A 20,153-nucleotide genomic window follows, 5' to 3' on the forward strand; every position below is an offset into this window, starting at 1 on the left:
TTACATGCACTGCTTTGCATCATGCAAGCTTCGGTGCAAACCCTTTCTTCTTGACCATAGTCCATTGTTCCTTACATTCCTTTGGTGATCTTTCCCAAAGGAGCCCTAAATTGATCTTTAATTTTGAAATGCCGTTGTGAAATTACACCACAGGTTGCAAACAGAATAATACTGACTCTTTAAAAGCCATGGTTTTAATGTTATATTTGTCTCATTGTGAATTGATTATAGAAAAAAACCTCAATATTCCTGAAACCCTTGTAAGCAGATTTGGTTTCCTATAACCTAAAACAGTCACTTGTTATTTAACTAAATTAAGTGAAAGGGCTGTCTTCTAAAAAATGTGTACTGTCACGAAAAACAAATTCAAGGATGATGGCTTGTCGTCCTTTGCCAGAGACCATCCCTTCATTGGATGCCGTTCACAAAGCGGTCACAAATTGTCACCTGCCCAGCTAATATTCATGAGAGTTGCCATTTGCGATATCTTACTAATGTGCAATTTACTATGTGGCCTTTTAGTAAATAGGATGCATTGTAAATTGCATACCCATTGGCAAACCAGTTGGTACGCAAGTTGCAAACCCTGGTTTGAAAATGCGTCTTAGTAGGCCGGACTCTAAGACAGAAACAAGTAATTTCAGCAGAGCTAAAAGTATATAGCTTGCAATAATCTCCCCAAAAAAATCCAACTTGATACTGTTAATTTATTAGATCATCATACATTATGCACATTCTAATGTGTTTAGAAAATCTAATCAAGATTTATTACTTGAGCTATGCACTAAAAGAACAGCAGCACAAAGTGTAATCTAAATAAAGAAAAGTATTAACAGGTGCGCATTTTAGTTAAATTAACTTGCCAGCAAAAGCTGTGCAAAATTTGCATACCCAAAAAAGTGTTTATGTTGGCATAAATACAATGCTTTAACTAGGCAAATCCCATCTGAGATAGGTTGGCAATATTCATGGTGTCAAAGCGTGACAGCGGTGTTCCACAGTCCACAATGTAGAGAGAAAACTTGACAGCCGGCTCTGGTGCCAACTGCTACCCTGAGTAAAAGCCAAGAAATTAGAATAATTGTTAAAATGTTTATGCAGCTTGGCGAAGCAATTCAGGATTGCTGGGTGTGAGATAAGTCAGAAGAGGACTCCTGTTTCTACTTGTAGGCATGTGTGGTTAAACAAATGTAACTTAAGAATATGTTGTCGTTGCCGTTACTACTCTTTTCCAGCTAAATCCTTTTTCTATGCATGATTTTGTATTAATATTTGGTCGAGGGCTGCATAGTTCGAACAAAAGTGTTTCTGGTTTAAGCATTTGGGTGTTTAACTGACACGTGTGTGAAAGTTCCAAAGGTATCCCCAGCCTACTTCGTGTTATTTTAAACTTTAAAATGTTCCTATTCCAAAACAATGGCAAAGATTTCTTTAAAAAAATATTCCTGTATAGAATTAGGTTTTCCAGGTAAAGAACTCTGACAAACCCTACTTTGTGAGGGTGTTTTTTCCTTTGGTGAAGTAATGACAAGAAGATCCTTTTCACACTTCTCTGAATTTGCATTTTTTTGGAATGGCAGTTGTAAGTTAATAACATACAAAACAAAAGACATGGTCATGAAGAATGGAGTTCCCATTGCTGGCACATTACAGGCATACAATAACAGCACAGTAAGTATTAGATATGAGTAAATACCAGGAATGGCTGTAGCATAGACTTAATATCAAATAAACAAAATTAACTGATGGGGTGGTCGGTTAAATGGCGGCAATCGAAGGGGGGATATCTGTGGTGGAGCGTGCCGGATGTACATGTGCCTTAACCCCAAAGAAGAGGAGAGTGAAACTGGGGACTCACTCTAGCCTCTCAGCTAGTCGATTGTGGGATCGCTAGGCACAGGGTGAATGGGATAGGCTTGGAACTGTCCCCATATCCTGTGGCTAGATGTGTGTGATTGTAGAAGATATGGATTTCAACCCAGTCCTTACAGACCACATGTCTCGCAGCCAGTCAGCGATAGTCAAGAATTTGTGGGCAAAGTATCAGTAGCGGCTCGTCAATGAAGTGCTGTGGGGCGGTGGGCCAGGATGGGGGAGGGGCAGGGTGGGAGGTAGTAAACTCCATCATAAGGCCCAACGGAGTTAAGTAAAGAAATAAATAAATAAAACAATTTACATTGCGCACACTACACGCCAAATGGCAATGCAGCGCGTGCAATGTAATTTGTTTTATTTATTTAATTACTTACCTCTATTCGGCCGTATTCCCAAGTTTACTACCCCACACCCTGCCCCTCATCCGCACTGCCCCACTAACCGGCAGAACTCCCTCGAGGAGCCGCTATTTCAAATTATGCCAAATCAGTTAGGATTAAAAGGCACTTTACTCCATTTGTTGCCTGGAGGTAAAAGGGCAAGCATGCACCTCTGTTTTCAGCCCATTCATTCTCCCAATACTGGTCACCTGGTTTGGTGACCAAGTGACCACCTATGTGTGATGTCCAGGGCTGGTTGGACACACCCTGCGTGGAGGCTAGGCCTCAGGCATGGCAAAGCAGCAAAGAGGGACACAGACACACAGTTGCTGAGCGTTCTTAAGCCCCCTTCTTAAGCCCCCTTCTTTAACCCCTCGGGCGAGCCCGCCCTCATAGTGTGTGCATGCGTGCAAGTTCTGCATGAACTGGCCAGGTGGCACCGTCACTACATCCCTTCAATCTTTTAGATACTGAGGTCCATCACATTTGCAACCTCAGTCCTTCTTTATGCACCACGCAAAGTCCTTTAGCCTTTTGCTGGAGACAGGGTTCGGCTGGAGACTATACCTCTGGCTCCGGGAGATCTCTTCTGTTCCTGACACGATGGCTCCTCCTTCTGACTCATTGGACACGGCCCCAGGGCTCCGCTGTTCTCCTCCTGTTCCTGACTCTTCTTCTTCTTAGTGTGACACAGGCGCAGGACTGCTGATGGGAGTGCTTGTTGGTGTCATTCCAGGCAAATATGATCATTGAAACACAGAATAATCAAATCAACAAACCCATCCTCCACCCACGCAGAGAACTCAAAATTCACTGCTGGTTCCCCAAATAAAACCATCCTGAGAAAAAAAAGGATATACGTAGGTGATACACACCTTGAGGCATGACAAGGTTCTCTGTTGAGATGAGGAAGAAGGTAACTACCAACAGGAGAAAAGTGTATGGAACCCCCCCACAACAACTCACATAATATTGACAGTCAACAGTTAGGTGACTAAGAGAGGGAGCACCGTATGGATCTCCCAGTAGCCCTCTACCCTCTGGGCAGCTGCAGGTGTGGAGTGGACTGGACACAGCACGGGAAGCAACGAATTGTAGTTACATGTAGCCAGTGGATCAATCCCCCGTGGAGCTGGCTCGGGAATGATCAGTAGAGCGTCCGCTCCTGGCAGGGTTTGTGAGAGAAGCAGTTGCAGCGCCTGAGATAGGGAACAACTTGCAGAACTGGAGGGTGTCAGGGGGCCGCTGAAAATAATTGCACCCTGCCAAACTCTTCCACATAGAGCATGAAGCATCTAGCAAACCTCAGTGAATTTACAGCGGGCCTCCTGAACAACAGTAAAGTCTGTGAATATGGAAATCATTAGGCCCTGGTGATAGAGTGAGCCCTTCTCACATGCTAAACAAAGTTGAGAAGTCTGGCCTTGATGGGCCTCAGGGTGCACCTGAGGACGGTGGGGACCAAGTGACCTGCGCACGTGTTGAATCAGGAATGCCACAGAGAAGACCTGCCAATCCAAAGCAAAGAAAGCAAGAATTCTATGATTAATGGCATACAACCAGTACCAGTAGATTCTGCAAGGCCCACGATGCAGATATTATTGCAGAGAGAGCACACTTTCAGGTTATCAGTTTTCCTGGCAATGACCTACATCTGTTTCTCAATATTGGTGATCCTCGGTCAAGTGTTCATGCTTTCATTTTCATGATCGGAACCCTATCACTCTACACTGTCAATTCATGCGGCCTGCAGTCTATTCAAGCCCCTATAGAGTCAACCTTGGCATCAATGGACTGGAGACCCACACAGTGCTCCATAAGGTTGCCTAGGGTAGATTCCTAGGGCACCTCCCTGATTACCTCTTGTGCAGTGTCAGCAAGTCGGGTGGAGGTGTTCGTATGGCGTGGTGTCTTCCTGGTGTCCGAGGGGAGCTTCCCCTGTCACAGGTCCCCTCAGCTCATAACGGGGAGGCTTGATATGTCTTGCACAGTGTAGAGAGTGTAGACTATATGCTAGACCTCAATCGGGCATCTGCCAATTGCCGGGCACCCAAATAACCCTCGAATCAAACATGTGATCCAGCCCAGGTAATGATCCCAGATAAATACAGTTCAGGGGAAAAAGGGCAAGAGGTCGCACAATGCCAAATTTGGAGCTGAGGCCGATTATGATGTGCTTACCTATTCCCCTTAATCAGGGGAGTATACCCACATGGGGAATATTCTCTTGGGCCCGTGGGCAGCCAGGACCAGGAATATGCAGCAGATCACAGATTGGGCCTCAGCAGAGGCTTCCCACAAGGTCTCAGCCCGTTCCCAAGAGTACCTAGTCCAACAAATCCACGCAATGCCTCATGCAGCAAGATCAACCCACTCGTGTCCATAATGGGGGGTGGACACAGGTGCTGAACAGTACCGGTAAGCAAATGTCCAGCACAATAGTTGGGCCGGGGTGGCCGGCCTCGGGCTCAACAGCACCCACTGTCACTGCCAGGCCTCCGAGGCAGGCACTTACCTCTAGGCCACATCTTTGGCATATGGCAAAATGACCTGTCAGAGCGGTGCCTGTTGGCCCTCAGGCTGCAAGGATGAGTCGCGTACCACTCCCCATTGGATAATAGGGGATCATCGCTACAGGGGTGGTTCCCACACAGAAGGATCATTCTCTCTAGTCAGAGGTCCAAGTTAGGCCACCACCTTGGTAGCCCACATGGCCAGGCCCCCTGCATTTTGGAATTTTGACACTTTTTCAAACCATTGCACATATTATTGTGCACATCCTCACTTCAAATGCACTGTACAAATATGTTTGTTCTGAAGGCGAGCATACGGTGGCATTAAAGAGAGATCAGAATAGAATTTTATTAGGATTTCATTTGACGGTGCCCTTAAGGAATCCATTGATGTTCCTAATGTGTACCATGAGCCCAAACTGTCTAAACCATATCAGGCCTAAAAGGAGAACTAGTGGTAGGCAAAAGTAGGTCAACTAGTATATAAAATATCAATTTCTTTAGTAAGTGGTTTTAGGGCACCTGTTAGAATGAATTTTGGAAGCGTACTCAATTTTATGATGAAACCCCCCAAATCTAGGTTAGGAATAGACTATCTGGTTTAGGAGCAATTATAGGAGAGGATGTTTTATACTTATTATCCAGCCAGTGAATAATTCTGGTTAAATAATCAGAGAGGAATCGAATTAAATAAACGTACTCATTGAATGCAGATGAGTTTATTTGAATGCAATCTGCAGTTCTTCCATCAAACAGATGGTACCTGTAAGAGGTATAGTAAGGGACACATGTGAAGTGGCTACTCTTATCTCCACAAATATCCACTGACCTTATTGAACTGTCTATCTTTTCAAATCCTTTTTTGGCGAACAGCAGTAATTTGTGGAAAAATATCATATGAAACAATATTGTCCCATGCGCAGAACACTGCAAGTCCTTTCCAGCAACTCAACATCAGTGCACAAGAAGCTGACCTTGGGAAATCCAGGAAATCTGCTTTTGCATCAGGGCAGGCCTATGTTAATAGTGGCTGCACTGTATTTAAAGGGAATGCTATTTTAAATTAATTAGGAACGAGGGGATTTTTTAAATGTGCCATAGAATTTGTCAAAAATCAAAGCCTAGGAATTCAAACAGTCAACCCCTCTCAAACATAAGGGGGAGGGACTGAGGCCAGACTCATCAACTTTTAAACATTAGGGGCCAGATGTAGGTAGGCAAATACCGGTCAGTAACGGCCGAAATTCGGTAATTTCGGCCGTTGCGGACCGGTATTTGGAAAATGTGATGTAGGTGGGCATTTTACTTATTCGGTAATTTACCGAATCAGTATTTTAAGGAATCGGTAAATTACCGATTCCTTAAAATACCGAATCGGTAAATTACCGATTTTGCTATGTAGGGAGCACTCAAATGAGTGCTTTTCCCCTTTTAGGATCCGTTATTTACCACCAACTACAAGTTGGTGGTAAATAATGAAAACCTTGGAAAAAGCATTTTTTTTGCTTTTCCAACAGTGCCATGTTGCATTCATACATGCCCTTAGGGCATGTATGGCTGCAACATGTGCACCCATACACAATTGAGGGGTGCAACAGGGTGTCAAAGTGACACCCTGCCACCCTTCAATGCTTCCCCCTTTTACCGAATCGGTAAATACTGATTCTGTAATTGACATTCATTCCTATGGGCCTGGACCGATTCGGTAATTTTTCCGGTAAAATTACCTACATCCCATTTGCCTGTTCTTAAATACCGAATCGGTATGATACGGTTTTTAAGAATCGGTAATCTGGGATTACCTATATCGGGCCCTTAGGGCGTTATTTATGGGCTTTTGCCGTAGGGCAGCCCCGCAGGCTTCCCTGCTACGCTGCCCTACGGCAAAAGGAAAGGGCAGGAATGCCATGTATCTATATGATACAGTGCATTCCTGTCAGTTTCCCCTGCGCCGGTGCACATGGGCTGCTGAGCTCCAACGCAGGCACCTTTGCACCATGGTGTAAGGGTGCTTGCGTTGCGGGGATGATTGATTTTGTGCAGGAAGGGACCCTTTTTGCACAAAATCAATCCATTCAAGCGCTTTCCTTTTTCTTTGTGTGCAGAAAAATGAAAGCACAAGGAGAAAGGAGAAATGTTTTCAACGCAACCCCTGTAGTGACGTTAGGTTCTAACGCATTCCCAGGTTTACGCAGGTTTACGCATGGCAACACCCACAGCAACACCCATGGAACACCCCTTTCATGCAAGTTTCTCCTTGAAAGGGGCACATATGTATAAGGCCATGAAAAGCCACGTAAAGTGGCTTTACGTAGCCTTATAAATATATGGTGGCACATTGCTCCACCGGAACAGAAAAAAAGTGACTCCTGGGAGTACAAAAGTGCCGATAGAGTCTCATAAATGAGGCCCTTGATATTTTGAGGGAAGCTGGTGCATGTGAAATGGAGAAGAACATCTGTATGTGATTTAATTATCAGTGGATGGGTGTCAAAGTGGGTTATCAGAGAAAAGCTACAGATACATAAGAACTTCAGTTTCATTACATAATTTGTTGAAGACACATTGGAGTTACAAGTTTTAGTGAAGCATGATCAGCTTCTTTGAAGCAGTTAGTGTATAAATAACATATTTTTTTTATCCAGCTTAAAACCTTCTGGCTTTATTAAAAAATGTAATGATGACAAAAAGCAAAAAGTAATTAGTTAGTCAATAAGGAATTAGATTGAATCAAATACTCAAAGTATAAATAAATAATACATTTGAAAAGCTGTATGGATCGGGTGTTCAGACATAATGTCTGCCCCATTGCTAAGTGGGAGCTGAATTCTCTGTGGAGCTGTAGGTACTCTACCAAGTTTACCACCTACAATATGTGGTGCCAGGATAAGGCAATACAAGCAAGTTTCCAGCTGAGTCATCTTTCACTTTTATGCAGATTCCAGACCATCTCTTGGAAATAAAATTGATCATTCTATTTGTTAAACTCTCTATGGAGAAAAGTTTTTGAGGGTTGTCAGAAAAGCAGCTAAGAATGAAGTGACACTACTCACTAGTTTTGCAGAGTCAAAGCCCTGTGAAGTAAGGTCAACATTTTTTGCACTTTCATTATCTGGGGAGAAAAGTTTGAATGCCCATTGTGGTTATGCACAAAGTGTGCACTAATTTTGCTACTATCATTGGACAAAAGAGAGAACAGTTAGACACCAGATCGAATAAGAAGCTTTGGAGAGATTCCATAAGACAGAAGGGGCACAGGCATTACAGCAAAGAACATTACAGGTGCTTCATAGGGTACTGCAGATACCTGCAGATAGAGGCACCTAGGAATACTCATTGGACTATTCCAGCCAACAAATCAGAGCTGAATTGAATGTTGGGTAGGGCTTCCATCATGAATACAGTGTAAGTGTCCTACAACTTCATGTGCCAGTTGGTAAATTTGACCCATTATTACTAAATCACTGGAAAACTCTATCTGCACGTTCCTGTATGTCATTTAAAGTAGAGGAGATACCCTTGCTTATCTAGACGAACATTTCTTACTGTACCATGTTGAAGCTACATAACCTTTAGATAGAGCATGCAATGTCTATGTGGGTAGATTCTGCTTCCATTGGCTAAAACAGTCTTTCCTAAAGCCTCATAAACTCTTATCAACCATCCTCCAAAGCAAAGAGGAGCACATATTGTTAACAATTTACTTTTTCAGTCTTGAACAACTTTCACTAATCTTTGCTCGCAGCATTCGACTTTTCTATTTCTTATCCAAAATATTTCCAAAATATTTCCATTAAGACAAACTCTTTCTAAATCACTTAATTCCCCACACCTACACTCACACCAGCTCCAAGACCCAGTCCCCTAAATACAAACCATCTAGAGCGTTTCCAATTCTAATATCAAGGGCCTTATTATCAGCTGCAGCCCGTGCAGGTAAGAGTGGTGGGGCCGGGTTAGGGGGGGTGGTTTTGACAGTGGACAACAAGGGAAAATTAATTTATTATTTAATTTTCCCTCATCATCGTCGGTTGAAATCTGCCCCACCCATCCCCACTGCTCTTACCTGCATGGGCCGCGGCTGCTGATTATATTTCTCAACTCTAATAAGTGACCTAATAACCTCCAATGAGGTTTCTATGGTCTTTACTCCACTGAAACAGTCCTCCCATGTTTTGCTAACTTTGTCACATTTGGTGTCACACACCTCTCTTAAATGCATACACTCCTCAACATATCTTAAGCTTTGACCTCTGTAGATCACTCTCTCCAATCACTCCGCTGAATAATACATGGCATCACTGGCTAGACCCTAAAATGTTACTGCTATGTTTTAGACCAATTACTTTCTGCTGCTTGAAAGCCAATAAAACTCAATACATTCTATCACCAGTTCAAGTCCCTAAGTTCTCTGTTCTGATTCTTCACCCTTTTTTCTCTCTACATTTTCTCATTTAGCAACATCAATTCATCATTCGGCTTTTCATACCACCTGTAAGTAGATGATACAACACACAAATATTACTTTTACCCATCTTCCAGGCTGCTCTTCATTGCACATATAAAGACCAATAGTAAATTGTTGCTTGAGGGACCAAACCTTTCTAATACCAATCTGAATTATTGAGGTTATTTACCTTCCTTCCTATTCTGCACCTACCTCTGTCTATTGAAGTCCCAAAACCTAACTTTCGTTTCCACTGCTGCAGACTCATTATTGCCTTTAATCCTTCTATGCAGATGAAATCCTTCATCACAGTCATAGATAGTGAGGCAAAATGCCAGCTTCTAAAGATTCAATAGAGCCATGTCACTGATCTTACTTATCTATTGCTCGCTATGCCTTCTGGTGTAGAGGGAAGCAGTGAAGGACTTCTACTTCTGTCTGTTTTGGGAAAGGTTCTGTACAGTGTCCCAACTGTGGTTCAGAGTCTTCATTTCTGTTTCTGTTTCAACAGTTCACCTTCAGGTGCTCTTTGGCCTGCCTCTCTTATGTTTGCCTTTTTGGGGTATTGCGGAGAGTGTTTTTATGTCATGGTGTCCATGTTATCCTGCTTGAAGTTTTTTTAACAGTTCCTGGTTGGAGATGTTTTGTGACCAAAAAATGCAGGAGATTCTTCACAGGTTACTGGTTTGGAACATTGACAGTTCGGTGGTGTCACTTTTCATAAACTGATACTATTCTGGGCCATACAAGAGTGGGCACAGTACACAGCTCTGGTAAAGCCTCAGCTTGTTGGTGCTGTACTGAGATGATCACACATTGTTCAGCATCCTGAGGGCATTCCTGGCCTTGTTCAAACTGCCCTTGATGTCACTGGTTGCCCCTCCATCATGTCTGATAAAATGTGCCTGATTAGTATAACTCTTCAGCCATGGTTGGACCTTCTCCTTCCAAATTGATTAGTAAAGGGCATGGGATGCTGAGGTGCATAACTTCTGATTTCTTCATGCTGATCTTCAGGTCCACATACTGTGCATATATGTCTTTTCCTGCATATGCTGATGTGTGTGGAGAGCAAGGCCAGGCCATCTGCATAGTCTTGGTCCTCTAGGGTAGAGAATAAGGTCCATTTAATGCCTATGTAAAGAATAATGATTTTTTCTGGGATTTCACCCAGATTTGACGGAAAGGTAATTCCACCCCAGTTGTTACATTAGGTTAATGCTCCCTTATTTAGAATCTGATGATGCCTTGGTTTTACTCGTCTTTCTTTCCCTACCAAATCATTGTAAACATTATTTGGAGGATCGTAGCAAAGCTTTCTAGGTCTGATTTGCATTTTTCTACATTCTGGTTGTCTTGGCCAGGAGTGACAATTTCTTCTTTCTGTGGTGGGGCACTGTTTTAACCAAGTCAGTCTCTTCTTCTGGGCTGTCCGCTTTGCTTGTTGTTACAGGTCTGTTCAAGTCCTCTTTGAAGTGCTCAGTCCAGTGTGCTTCCTGCTTTTTGTATTTTATCAGTAGAATGGCACAGATCTACTTACTAATATTCAGCACTTTGGCTTACTGTTAACAGCCTACTGCTAGACATCTTCCATTATGTTTTGTCTTCACTGGACAAATAACCACCAGATTCATATATAATCACTTTAGGCATACCCCTATCTCTCATTCTTATTCATAGGCAAACTGAATTTCCACCAAAAATAGGTTTTCTCTACAAGTTCTTGACAATGGTTTGCAAAGCTGTCAATGAAATATCAACCTCAGGATACCCCTCTGAAATCCTAACTTAAAACACAACTACCCGGAACCTACGATTTGTCAATGAGAACCATCTATTTTCACCCAAGCTTCATTATAAAATATTACAATTCGGCTATTTCCATGTCTAGAACCTTTAAATTAGACTCACTTCTAAACTCATGAGAGCTGGGCCCTACCTACAGAGATTAGCAACTGCTCTGGACAATCATCACGTCATAAAATAAATCACTAAAAAGTAAATGATCTCACATTGCCTTAACCATGCAGTGGAAATATGTGCATGATACTAATGCATAGGTAAATGTGTAACTACTCTATTAGTGTTCCCTGGAAAGTAATATAAAGTTTTGTATGCAATTCTGTTAATAGCATTCAACAAGGTTCCTGTTTCTCACCACTTTCAACCACATTTGGTCTATATACACAGCCAAATCCATTTAATTTCTATGGTAAAAACTGTACTTTTGCACATTTTCGAACACCATATTTTCTTCTTTGATGCCACAAACAAAGATGCACCCTGTAAGAATTTTGTGTATGAAAAGATAGCTGTCGGATAGGTAAAGCTTTCAGAGGGCCCCTCTCTCACACCACCTAAATTCACATAAATGTATGCTTCTCCTTATCCATCAAGAGAATCTATGTCCACCATTGTAATAATAATACTATCATTTACAACCTACACAGAAAATGCCCTTTTTGCTTACTTGCTTGACACTCAGGATTTGGGTGGATGTTGGAGGATCCACTTCAGGCTGCCCAGAATCAGAATCTTCATGGCTCTAGTCCAGCCCTAAGGGGCATGGGTAATTCGCAACTATTTCGAGTTACATCTACATAGCCTACTTGCAATCTAACTTGGGTTAGGGTCATAGAAATAGATGCAACAAACGTTAAGTATAAAATACATATGGGATAAGGTTCTCCAATTCTAAAGATGTCATTGGACCTATGTTGAATTCTCAAAGGATGGATGACGAACTGACACTCTGTATTCTAGATCTGGTTGGTGTTATAAATACATTTCTCCTTCTATCCTGATTGGTATAAATTCGCAGGTAAGGATTTCATAAAATATATATCGAAAATACGGAATTTGAGGTAGTTACCCCCTAAAATGCTAGAGAATATTTGTTACGCAGACAATTGTTAACTTCACAGACATTTGTGAAGCAGTAGTAGATTTAGTTACTTTTAGAATGTCTCCAAGCATGGGTACGTGTTGCTCGAAGAGGGAATTGAAATTCCAGATTCTTGGGGTTCTTCCAATAAATGTTTGGCCAATAATTTGTATTCTGACCTGCGAACTCACGGAACAAACTTTCTGCACCCACTAGTGTTCAGGACTCCCTTTAGGTTATCACTTTCGGTGCAAGACATTTTGGGTTTTCAATTTGTTTAGCTTTGTACCTTTTGGAGGCCATATTAAATGCACTCCTTGACTCCAATAGATTAACATTTAAGATTTCTACCGACTGGGGTGGTCAAATCACTTCTCTAGTGAGACTATTCTAGATGTGGCGTGACGGGCGACTTTAAGCAATGGAGCAAATGGAAGGAAAAAATCTATAAATGAAGAGAATGACGTAAATGACAAACAAGTATCATGATATACAATGCCCCAAATTTAATATCCTTAACATGGTCAGATTATGGAGAAGTGGAGAAGTGTGGCTCACTGGTTAGAAGCGGCAGACCCTGAAGCAGAGGTCGACCCGGGACCAGGGTTCAATTCCCGTCGTGGCAGGGTCTTGGGTCAATGTCCGCGGACTCGATAATTCTCGCCTAGGTGCCTAAGCTAACCATGGGTCCCACTCTGCAACTCTGGGCAATAGCTTGCTTAATCTCCACAACGGCCCTATCAGCGCCGGGGATGCCTGGCTTCACCTTGGAGGTGCCCAAGAGGGACCATCTCACAGGGAAAGTCAGGACGGGTTCCCCAGCGGTATACAGCGCCAGGACACTCCGAGATGGAGTAACAGTGCGCTTTACAAGTATACATTTACATTTTACATTTACATTATACGTAAGCAGAAAATAACCATGTTTCCAATTTTAGAGTCTTTGTGAAAAAGATTATGTATAAAATGGTGAGGGAGGGGAATAGGTTTGCAGATGTAGAGAAGAAGAATAGAGGAATGTTGTCCTCTGCAACATTGCCTTTTAAAATGTGAAACTCTGAGAAGTTGCATATTGGACATTCCCAATGATGAAAAAATCTGAACATTTGAATATGGTGGCATGAATAAGCAGAATAATTGCCATATATTGACTTGTGTATGATGAGGATTACCTGACAGGAACTCTTCACTGGATGGTACATCATTGGCACCTGTACTAGCGGGCTGTGCATAACAGGAGTTGGGGGACTCTAAGAATCATTCTAACTGCCTCACTTTGAATTATTTGAGGTTGAAGCAAGCACAATTTAGGAACACAGAAATATAGACCATTCCCTAAAAAGTAGCCAGGACGTTTAGTGGCAGAATTTGAAAGATATTCTTTGGATGGGTTTACCAAGGCAATGAAGATGGAAGACACAAGAGACTATGACCAACAAAATCTAGGTATTTGAAACTGAGGGTTTTTAGAGGCCTTGGCTGGGAGAGGAAGGGTGCATCAACCAGTGTGGTAATAGAAGTCCCTTCAGAGGTTACTTGACTAATATTTTGTTTTGTTCCTATTTAATTTAAAAGCTGGTGTCCACTTGTAGGAAAGTGGAATATTATATGGTGTGGTTGGATACCATGTAATATTATCACAATACCCCAAAGATGGCCCTAGGATTCATACTGATAAATGCTTAGCTCAGTACAATTAATATAGGAAAGAGCGTTCAGGCTTTACTAGAGGAACATGTGTTAAACATTACAGAGTTCCAACTTGGATAATGAGTAATTTACACGACTCAAGAGAAATCCGACACCAATTTATAAAATTGAGTGCATTTCTGTCTTATTTTAGCCACCAACACTAACAGAATAGCATACATATAACCGAAGTTATAAATTTTTGAAGCAATATCAAATCAGTGCAGTAAAATACATGGACAAAGTAACATTGCAGTCTTTGGCAAAACAACTAGTGCCAATTGGTCACTTACAGGTCACTTACAGGTTGAGTTACATGGAACCCTTACAAGGCCAAGCACAACAAGTAAGATCAATTTTGCCTAGCCTGTGGAGTTCGGTTGCAGAGTTGTTGTGGCTGTCCTTGGTGCTGTACAGGAGCAGTGGTGGTGCTGATTTTACTGCTTACACAGTGCTGCAAGAAACAGAGTGCAAAAACACAATAGAAACACAGCTACTGACTTTAGATGATAGTTGCACAGTATTCCATGTACATGCAGATTAGAGTGTGGGGGTTGATTACTGGATTGGTGACCAAGAAGCCTTGGTAGCAGTAAGCATAGCAAAAAGATTCCAGAACTTCAATGGGTCCATTTGAGTGATGTAGCGGCCTGAAACATTGGGGCAGGTGAGTCTACAACTCCCACAATGCACCGGACCACCTGGATATGGGCAATCCCACAGAGGACCACTGATTCTTTGGATCCACCAAGTGTTTTTACCAGCAGTTTGCAGGGGACTAATGCCACTAGTCTAGGGGAGACAGAGGGTGCTTCTGGCTTCCACATTTGTCACTCTCTTCAGCAGTGCTGCGTTTTAGCCAAGGACAAGTCCTTTGCCACAGGGACAGAGTATCCCTCTTTTGCTTTGATGATGTGGGCAAAGTCCTGTTGTCAGTGACACAGGTCTCCTCTTGGTCCATCCTTGATTCAAGATGTTCAGATCTGAGGTTCTGGTGTCATGGGGTCCCTTAAATCCTTGATTAAGGGGAGCTAGGGGTGTGAGAGCTAGTAGACAATGGGCAGCTAGTTCCTGCAGCTAATCGGCCCCTAAGATGACCACATCCGTGGGTGTAGGTCACCTTTTCTACCCAGAACCCACTACTCCTGTCCTCCTAAAGATGGCAGAATTTTATTTTAGATGTACAGGTCAGGCTGCCAACCCTGGAGCTGTGGCCAGCCTTCCTGGAGGTATACACCTCTGCACAGCTAATTTCCTGCTTTACCAGGTGCAACTAAGCATGTTTGGGGAGGGGGCTCTGTAACCTTTGAAGCTCACTGCACTGATATGCCAATTCACTAGTCTGCTTAGGAGGAGGAAGGTGTGACCTCCTTCCTGCCTAAGCCTTAGTTTCTGACTTCTGGGACTCATCATACTGCCTGGCAGGAGATCATTACCTTGTCTTGATGACAGCAAGTATGGGAAAGCACGGGCTGCTTGGCCAAAACATTGTGAACCTGGGGCAACCAGGTGGGCAACCTCTAAGGTCGCCACCTGGGTGCATGCCATGTCTTTCAGAGCTTGAGATTTGTGTCAGGGGTGAGAAGGCACGTTCTTTGATACAATACATGAAATATTTTAGTGGTACCACAATGGAGCTGAGTGTGACTGGTTAGCAGCCCAAGTTAAACTATTAAGTGCTAACACTTATAGTAGTTTCCAATAGGGAATGCCACTATAGGGACACATAGGCTTGCACTGATATATCCACATTTTTAATACAATTCATCCTGCATCCTGGGCAGAGAAGGCGTATGTGGTGTCTTCGGCAAGAAATAGACGAAGTAGGCAGGATAAGTGAGTTCGTAGTTTTATTGTAAGCATAAAAAGCCACCGCTCCTCTCACTACGCCTGAGAGGTACCAACTGACACTTTAGAGAACCTCAGCAGAAGCAGTTCTATGATGAATATAAGGTTCTACAAGATATGCAACAAGCATATCTAAACACAACATTATCTCTTTTTTCAAAAGAAATGACATATTGATAGTAAAGGGAAAAGCAAAAAGAGTAAAAAGCAAGGGTGAAAAAAACAAAAAAAACAATGAAACTGTAAAGCAAGGTTACATTGCAAATATTTACAACAGCAACAGGTTGAAAGTACAGGAACCTATTAAGCAGAATTACATTGCAAATAATTACTACCGCAACAGGCTGGAAGTTAAGATCAAAAATGTAAGCTATCCAAAATAACAAATCTGAGAAAGTATAACGTAACTTCCAAGGAAGACGGGTCACACGTGCAGATTTCCTTATGGGAGTAATATTCAAATTTGTCACAGAAAGATCCCTATCTGACCCCCTCTTGTCATAACACACATCTTGTGCACGAGTGGTACACATGGCTTGGGGATCATTCCAGGTAGAATTTATAGAAGATGGAGAATGGTAACTTCCAGTAGTGACTTTGACAATTTTCCTACATTCCACCAAGGCCCACCTTTGACCATGACGGCATTCCCACAAACCTTTTCAACACAGACAGCTTCACCAAAAGTGTCACAACCTTTCTTGACTGTCCAGTAATTTTTGATGCGGACCATATTACCAGGAGAAACATCAATCACTTTAGCAGATTGTTTTTCATTGTATCTAACAGCCATTTTGTTTTGAGCACTTCTAACACGAGTTTCTAACGCCAACTTGTCAACCCCACAATTGATTTTTTGAGAGACTGTTCTCAATAACCAAGCAGGGTAGAGAGTAGAAGTTGGTATTCTCCCTCTGAGAGAAGCAAACGGGGCAATCCTGGTAGTGGAATGCGGAGTTGTGCGATAAAACCATAACATTGATCTTACAGCACTTTCTACATCAAAATTGTTGTTCTTCGCCCATTTAATGCACTCCACAATTACAAGATTCATTCTCTCAACAAGACCGTTAGTTTGAGGATGTCCAATAGAACTCCTCAAATATTTAACTCCAGATTCAGACAAAAACAAGGACATATCATGATTAACAAATTGTACCCCATTATCCGAAACAAACAATTCAGGAAACCCTTCTCTCATGAAAATTTCTCTGAGGAATAGAATGGCACTGTTGGCAGTAGGATTTGTACAGAACTTCACTTCTGGCCACTTACTATGAAAATCAATTAAAACAAAGGCAAAACGCAGATGATGTGGAAGAAAATTGAATGGTCCCACTAAATCGATGCCAACTTTCAACCATGGTTTAGAAGGGAAAGCTATGGGTTAAAGAGGAGGAGTAGAGGTCTTCAAGCTCTTTTCAGCCCCAGAACAAATACAACACTCTTTAACTCTTTCTTCTACATCACTATCCATGGATGGCCACCAATAAGGTAATCTTAGTCTCCTTTTTGTCATGGTGATGCCGAGGTGACCTTCATGCGCACAATCAATCAACTTTACTCTTAACTTGATGAAAGGAATACACCTGCCCTCTCTCATAACAACACCATCTTTAATGGATAGGGCTTCAGAGACTTTCCAAAAGGGTTGAATGTTAAAGGGCACACTCTTCTCTCTTGGCCAACCAATAATAATAAAGTGTTTGACCTTTTCAAGAGTAGCATTAATGACCATAGCTTCATTCCACTCATTCTCACTGCACACAACATTCTCAACAGCATCAATCGCAGCTATGAAATAATCTTCTTTGTCCTCATCCAGATCTACAGGTTCATCATCCTCTAAAGGAAGCCTAGAAAGAAGATCAGCTGTAACATTCTCTTTACCTGGGATGTGTTTAGTTTCAAAATTATATTGTAAAAGTTTGGTTGTGAGACGTGCAATTCGAGGTGTAGCATACTTGATTCTGTCACCATTTAAAATATAAACCAAAGGCTTATGATCTGTCTGGTTGAGAAACTTTCTTCCTCAAATGTAAGTTCTAAATTTCTCACAAGCCCAGTAGCACGCTAATAGTTCTTTTTCGATAACCGAATAATTGATTTCGGGATCTCTGAACTCCCAGGAGGCATAGCTAATGGTAACTTCTTCATCATCAACTCTCTGAGTGAGTACTGCACCTAGCCCGTAGTTGCTCGCATCAACCGTGATGGTATAACTAACTTTGGGGTCATATGCTTTTAAGGTCTTGGCATTAGTCATCTCCGACTTGACTAAATCAGAAGTTTGCTGGAAATTCTCATCCCACACAAAAGCAATACTAGACCTGAGCATGTTGGAAAGGGCCTTCATTTTAGAAGCATAATTGGGAATGAATCGCGAATAAAATTCTCATAATCCTAAGAATGAGCGCAGCTCATCTTTATTCTTGGGAGTAGGACATTCTACTACAGCCTTTACTAAGCCAGGTCTGGGAGAAACTCCATTGGCAGAAACTAAATGTCCTAAAAACTCAACTTCCCTCTTCAAAAACTCGCACTTGTTCTTTTTCACTACAATACCTTTCTCCACAAATGTTTTAAGAACCAATTTGAGAGAAAAATCATGTTGCTCCAGAAATTTGTCAAAAATCAACACATCTTGGAATAGAACTACTCCCTTTATGTCCTTTAATACACATTGCATAACTCTTTGGAAAACTGAGGCTGCCGAGGCAAGCCCAAAAGGCATTCTGCAAAATTGGAACGTTCCAAAAGGAGAATTGAAGGCAGTGAGGTGTTTTGAGTCATCATCTATCAAGATTTGGTGATAGGCTGAAGCCAAATCAATCTTTGAAAACCACCAAGCGTCTCTTAATTCTTCTAACAAGTCTCCAATTTTAGGAAGGGGATGAGCATCCACCCATATTTCTTTATTGAGACTCCTGAGATCAATACATAAGCGGATCTCGCCATTCCTCTTGCGTGCGTCAACCAATGGACTAAGCCACAAACTAGACTCAACAGGTTCAATAACGCCATTTCTTTCTAATCTCTCCAACTCAGTTTTGAGATCTGCTCTCAGGCTAAAAGGAACAGACCTAACTTTGTGTTTAACTGGTACAGCATTACTCTTGACTTTGATCCTATGCTTAAAACCAGTAATTTTCCCAAGTGAATCAACAAAAACACCAGGGAATTCCTTCTCTAGACTTAACGAATCAGGCATATCTTGCACCACTAACACTTGTTCTTTTGCACCTGGTCTCAACACCATCCCAAAAAGTCCCTGATGGTACCAACCTAGTATATTGAGACCACGTACTGCTACATAAATCTTACCATGTATTTGTCTGCACTTAAATTCTAGAATGTACTCTATGTAGCCATCCAAATCCAATTTTCTGTCCTTCATAAGAAACTGGTGCCCTATCCGGAGGAAACAATTTTCTATCCTGCCAAGATTCCTTGAATAACTCAGAGGTAATCATCATAATTCTAGCTCCTGAATCCGCTAGAAGCTTTAAACAGACATCACTGACTAAAATATCCACATAAGGATCAATACACTCTGAGGGATCACCCGTGACAACATTGCCATCTGTGACAGTGACTATCATGTCCATAAAATTTTGAACAATTTCATTCTCAGTAACATGCTCATCTTCCAAAACACAATTGACATTTTCAGCGTTACTCACATTGCTTTGACACACTTTCGCCTAATGACCAACCCTTCCACACTTATAATATTTGGCATTCTTCCCAGGACAAAACCTATTTTCTTTGCTGTGTGGAGAGTAACCACATCTGTTGCATATATTGGTTTTCTTGAAAACACCTTTCTCATTTACTTTATCTTTTTTGGAAATGCAAGTTTTAGAGACAGAAGAAACGACAACATTTACACCGTCTTTGTTAGCACACACAGCACTTAACTCCTTAATCGAACTTTGCGCAAGTTCAAGACTTTTTGCTTCTTTTATAATTTCTTCAAGTGTGGGATTACCCATAGTGAGTAATTTTTGCTGTATAGGCTTATCACTACAATGTGCAATAAAGTTATCCCTAACTAACTGATCACGAATCTCCCAAAACTGACATTCAGCACACAATTTCCGCAAAGCACATAAATAGGTATCCACATCTTCACTTTGTAGTTGTGCTCTCTTAAAAAAATTGTGCCTCAACACAACTGAACTTGGTTGAACATAAAACTTGGTGACAAGTTTTTTAACTCTTTCTTGATATTCATCAACCACTTCACCTTCATTCAAAACCAAATCAGGTAAGTGTTTATACACTTCTCTCCCCTCAAACCCTAAACAATTTAATAATAAATATTTTTTCCTTTCAGCTCTGTATCGTGACGCACCTATTGCCCCAATATATGTCTCAAAAGCATCAAACCATTGTCTCCATTGTATCTGTGGAGTACCAGGGCTTTCCGAAAAGGGTGGAGGTTGGTTCACTGATTGCATAATGCTTAAAAAAAAATGTTGCTTTGCTATAAGTGAAAATATTACAACATAGAT

General features: G+C 41.8%; 1 protein-coding gene across 1 annotated transcript in view; it reads left to right on the forward strand.

Annotated features, from left to right (window-relative positions):
* The window catches only part of LOC144766720 (disheveled-associated activator of morphogenesis 2-like), a 902,367-nt gene that overhangs the window by 738,426 nt on the left and 143,788 nt on the right, over positions 1 to 20,153 (forward strand). The gene's annotated exons all lie outside the window — the stretch shown is intronic.

The sequence above is a fragment of the Lissotriton helveticus genome, chromosome 7 (assembly GCF_964261635.1).
Source record: "Lissotriton helveticus chromosome 7, aLisHel1.1, whole genome shotgun sequence".
In the NCBI taxonomy this organism is placed as follows: Eukaryota; Metazoa; Chordata; class Amphibia; order Caudata; family Salamandridae; genus Lissotriton; species Lissotriton helveticus.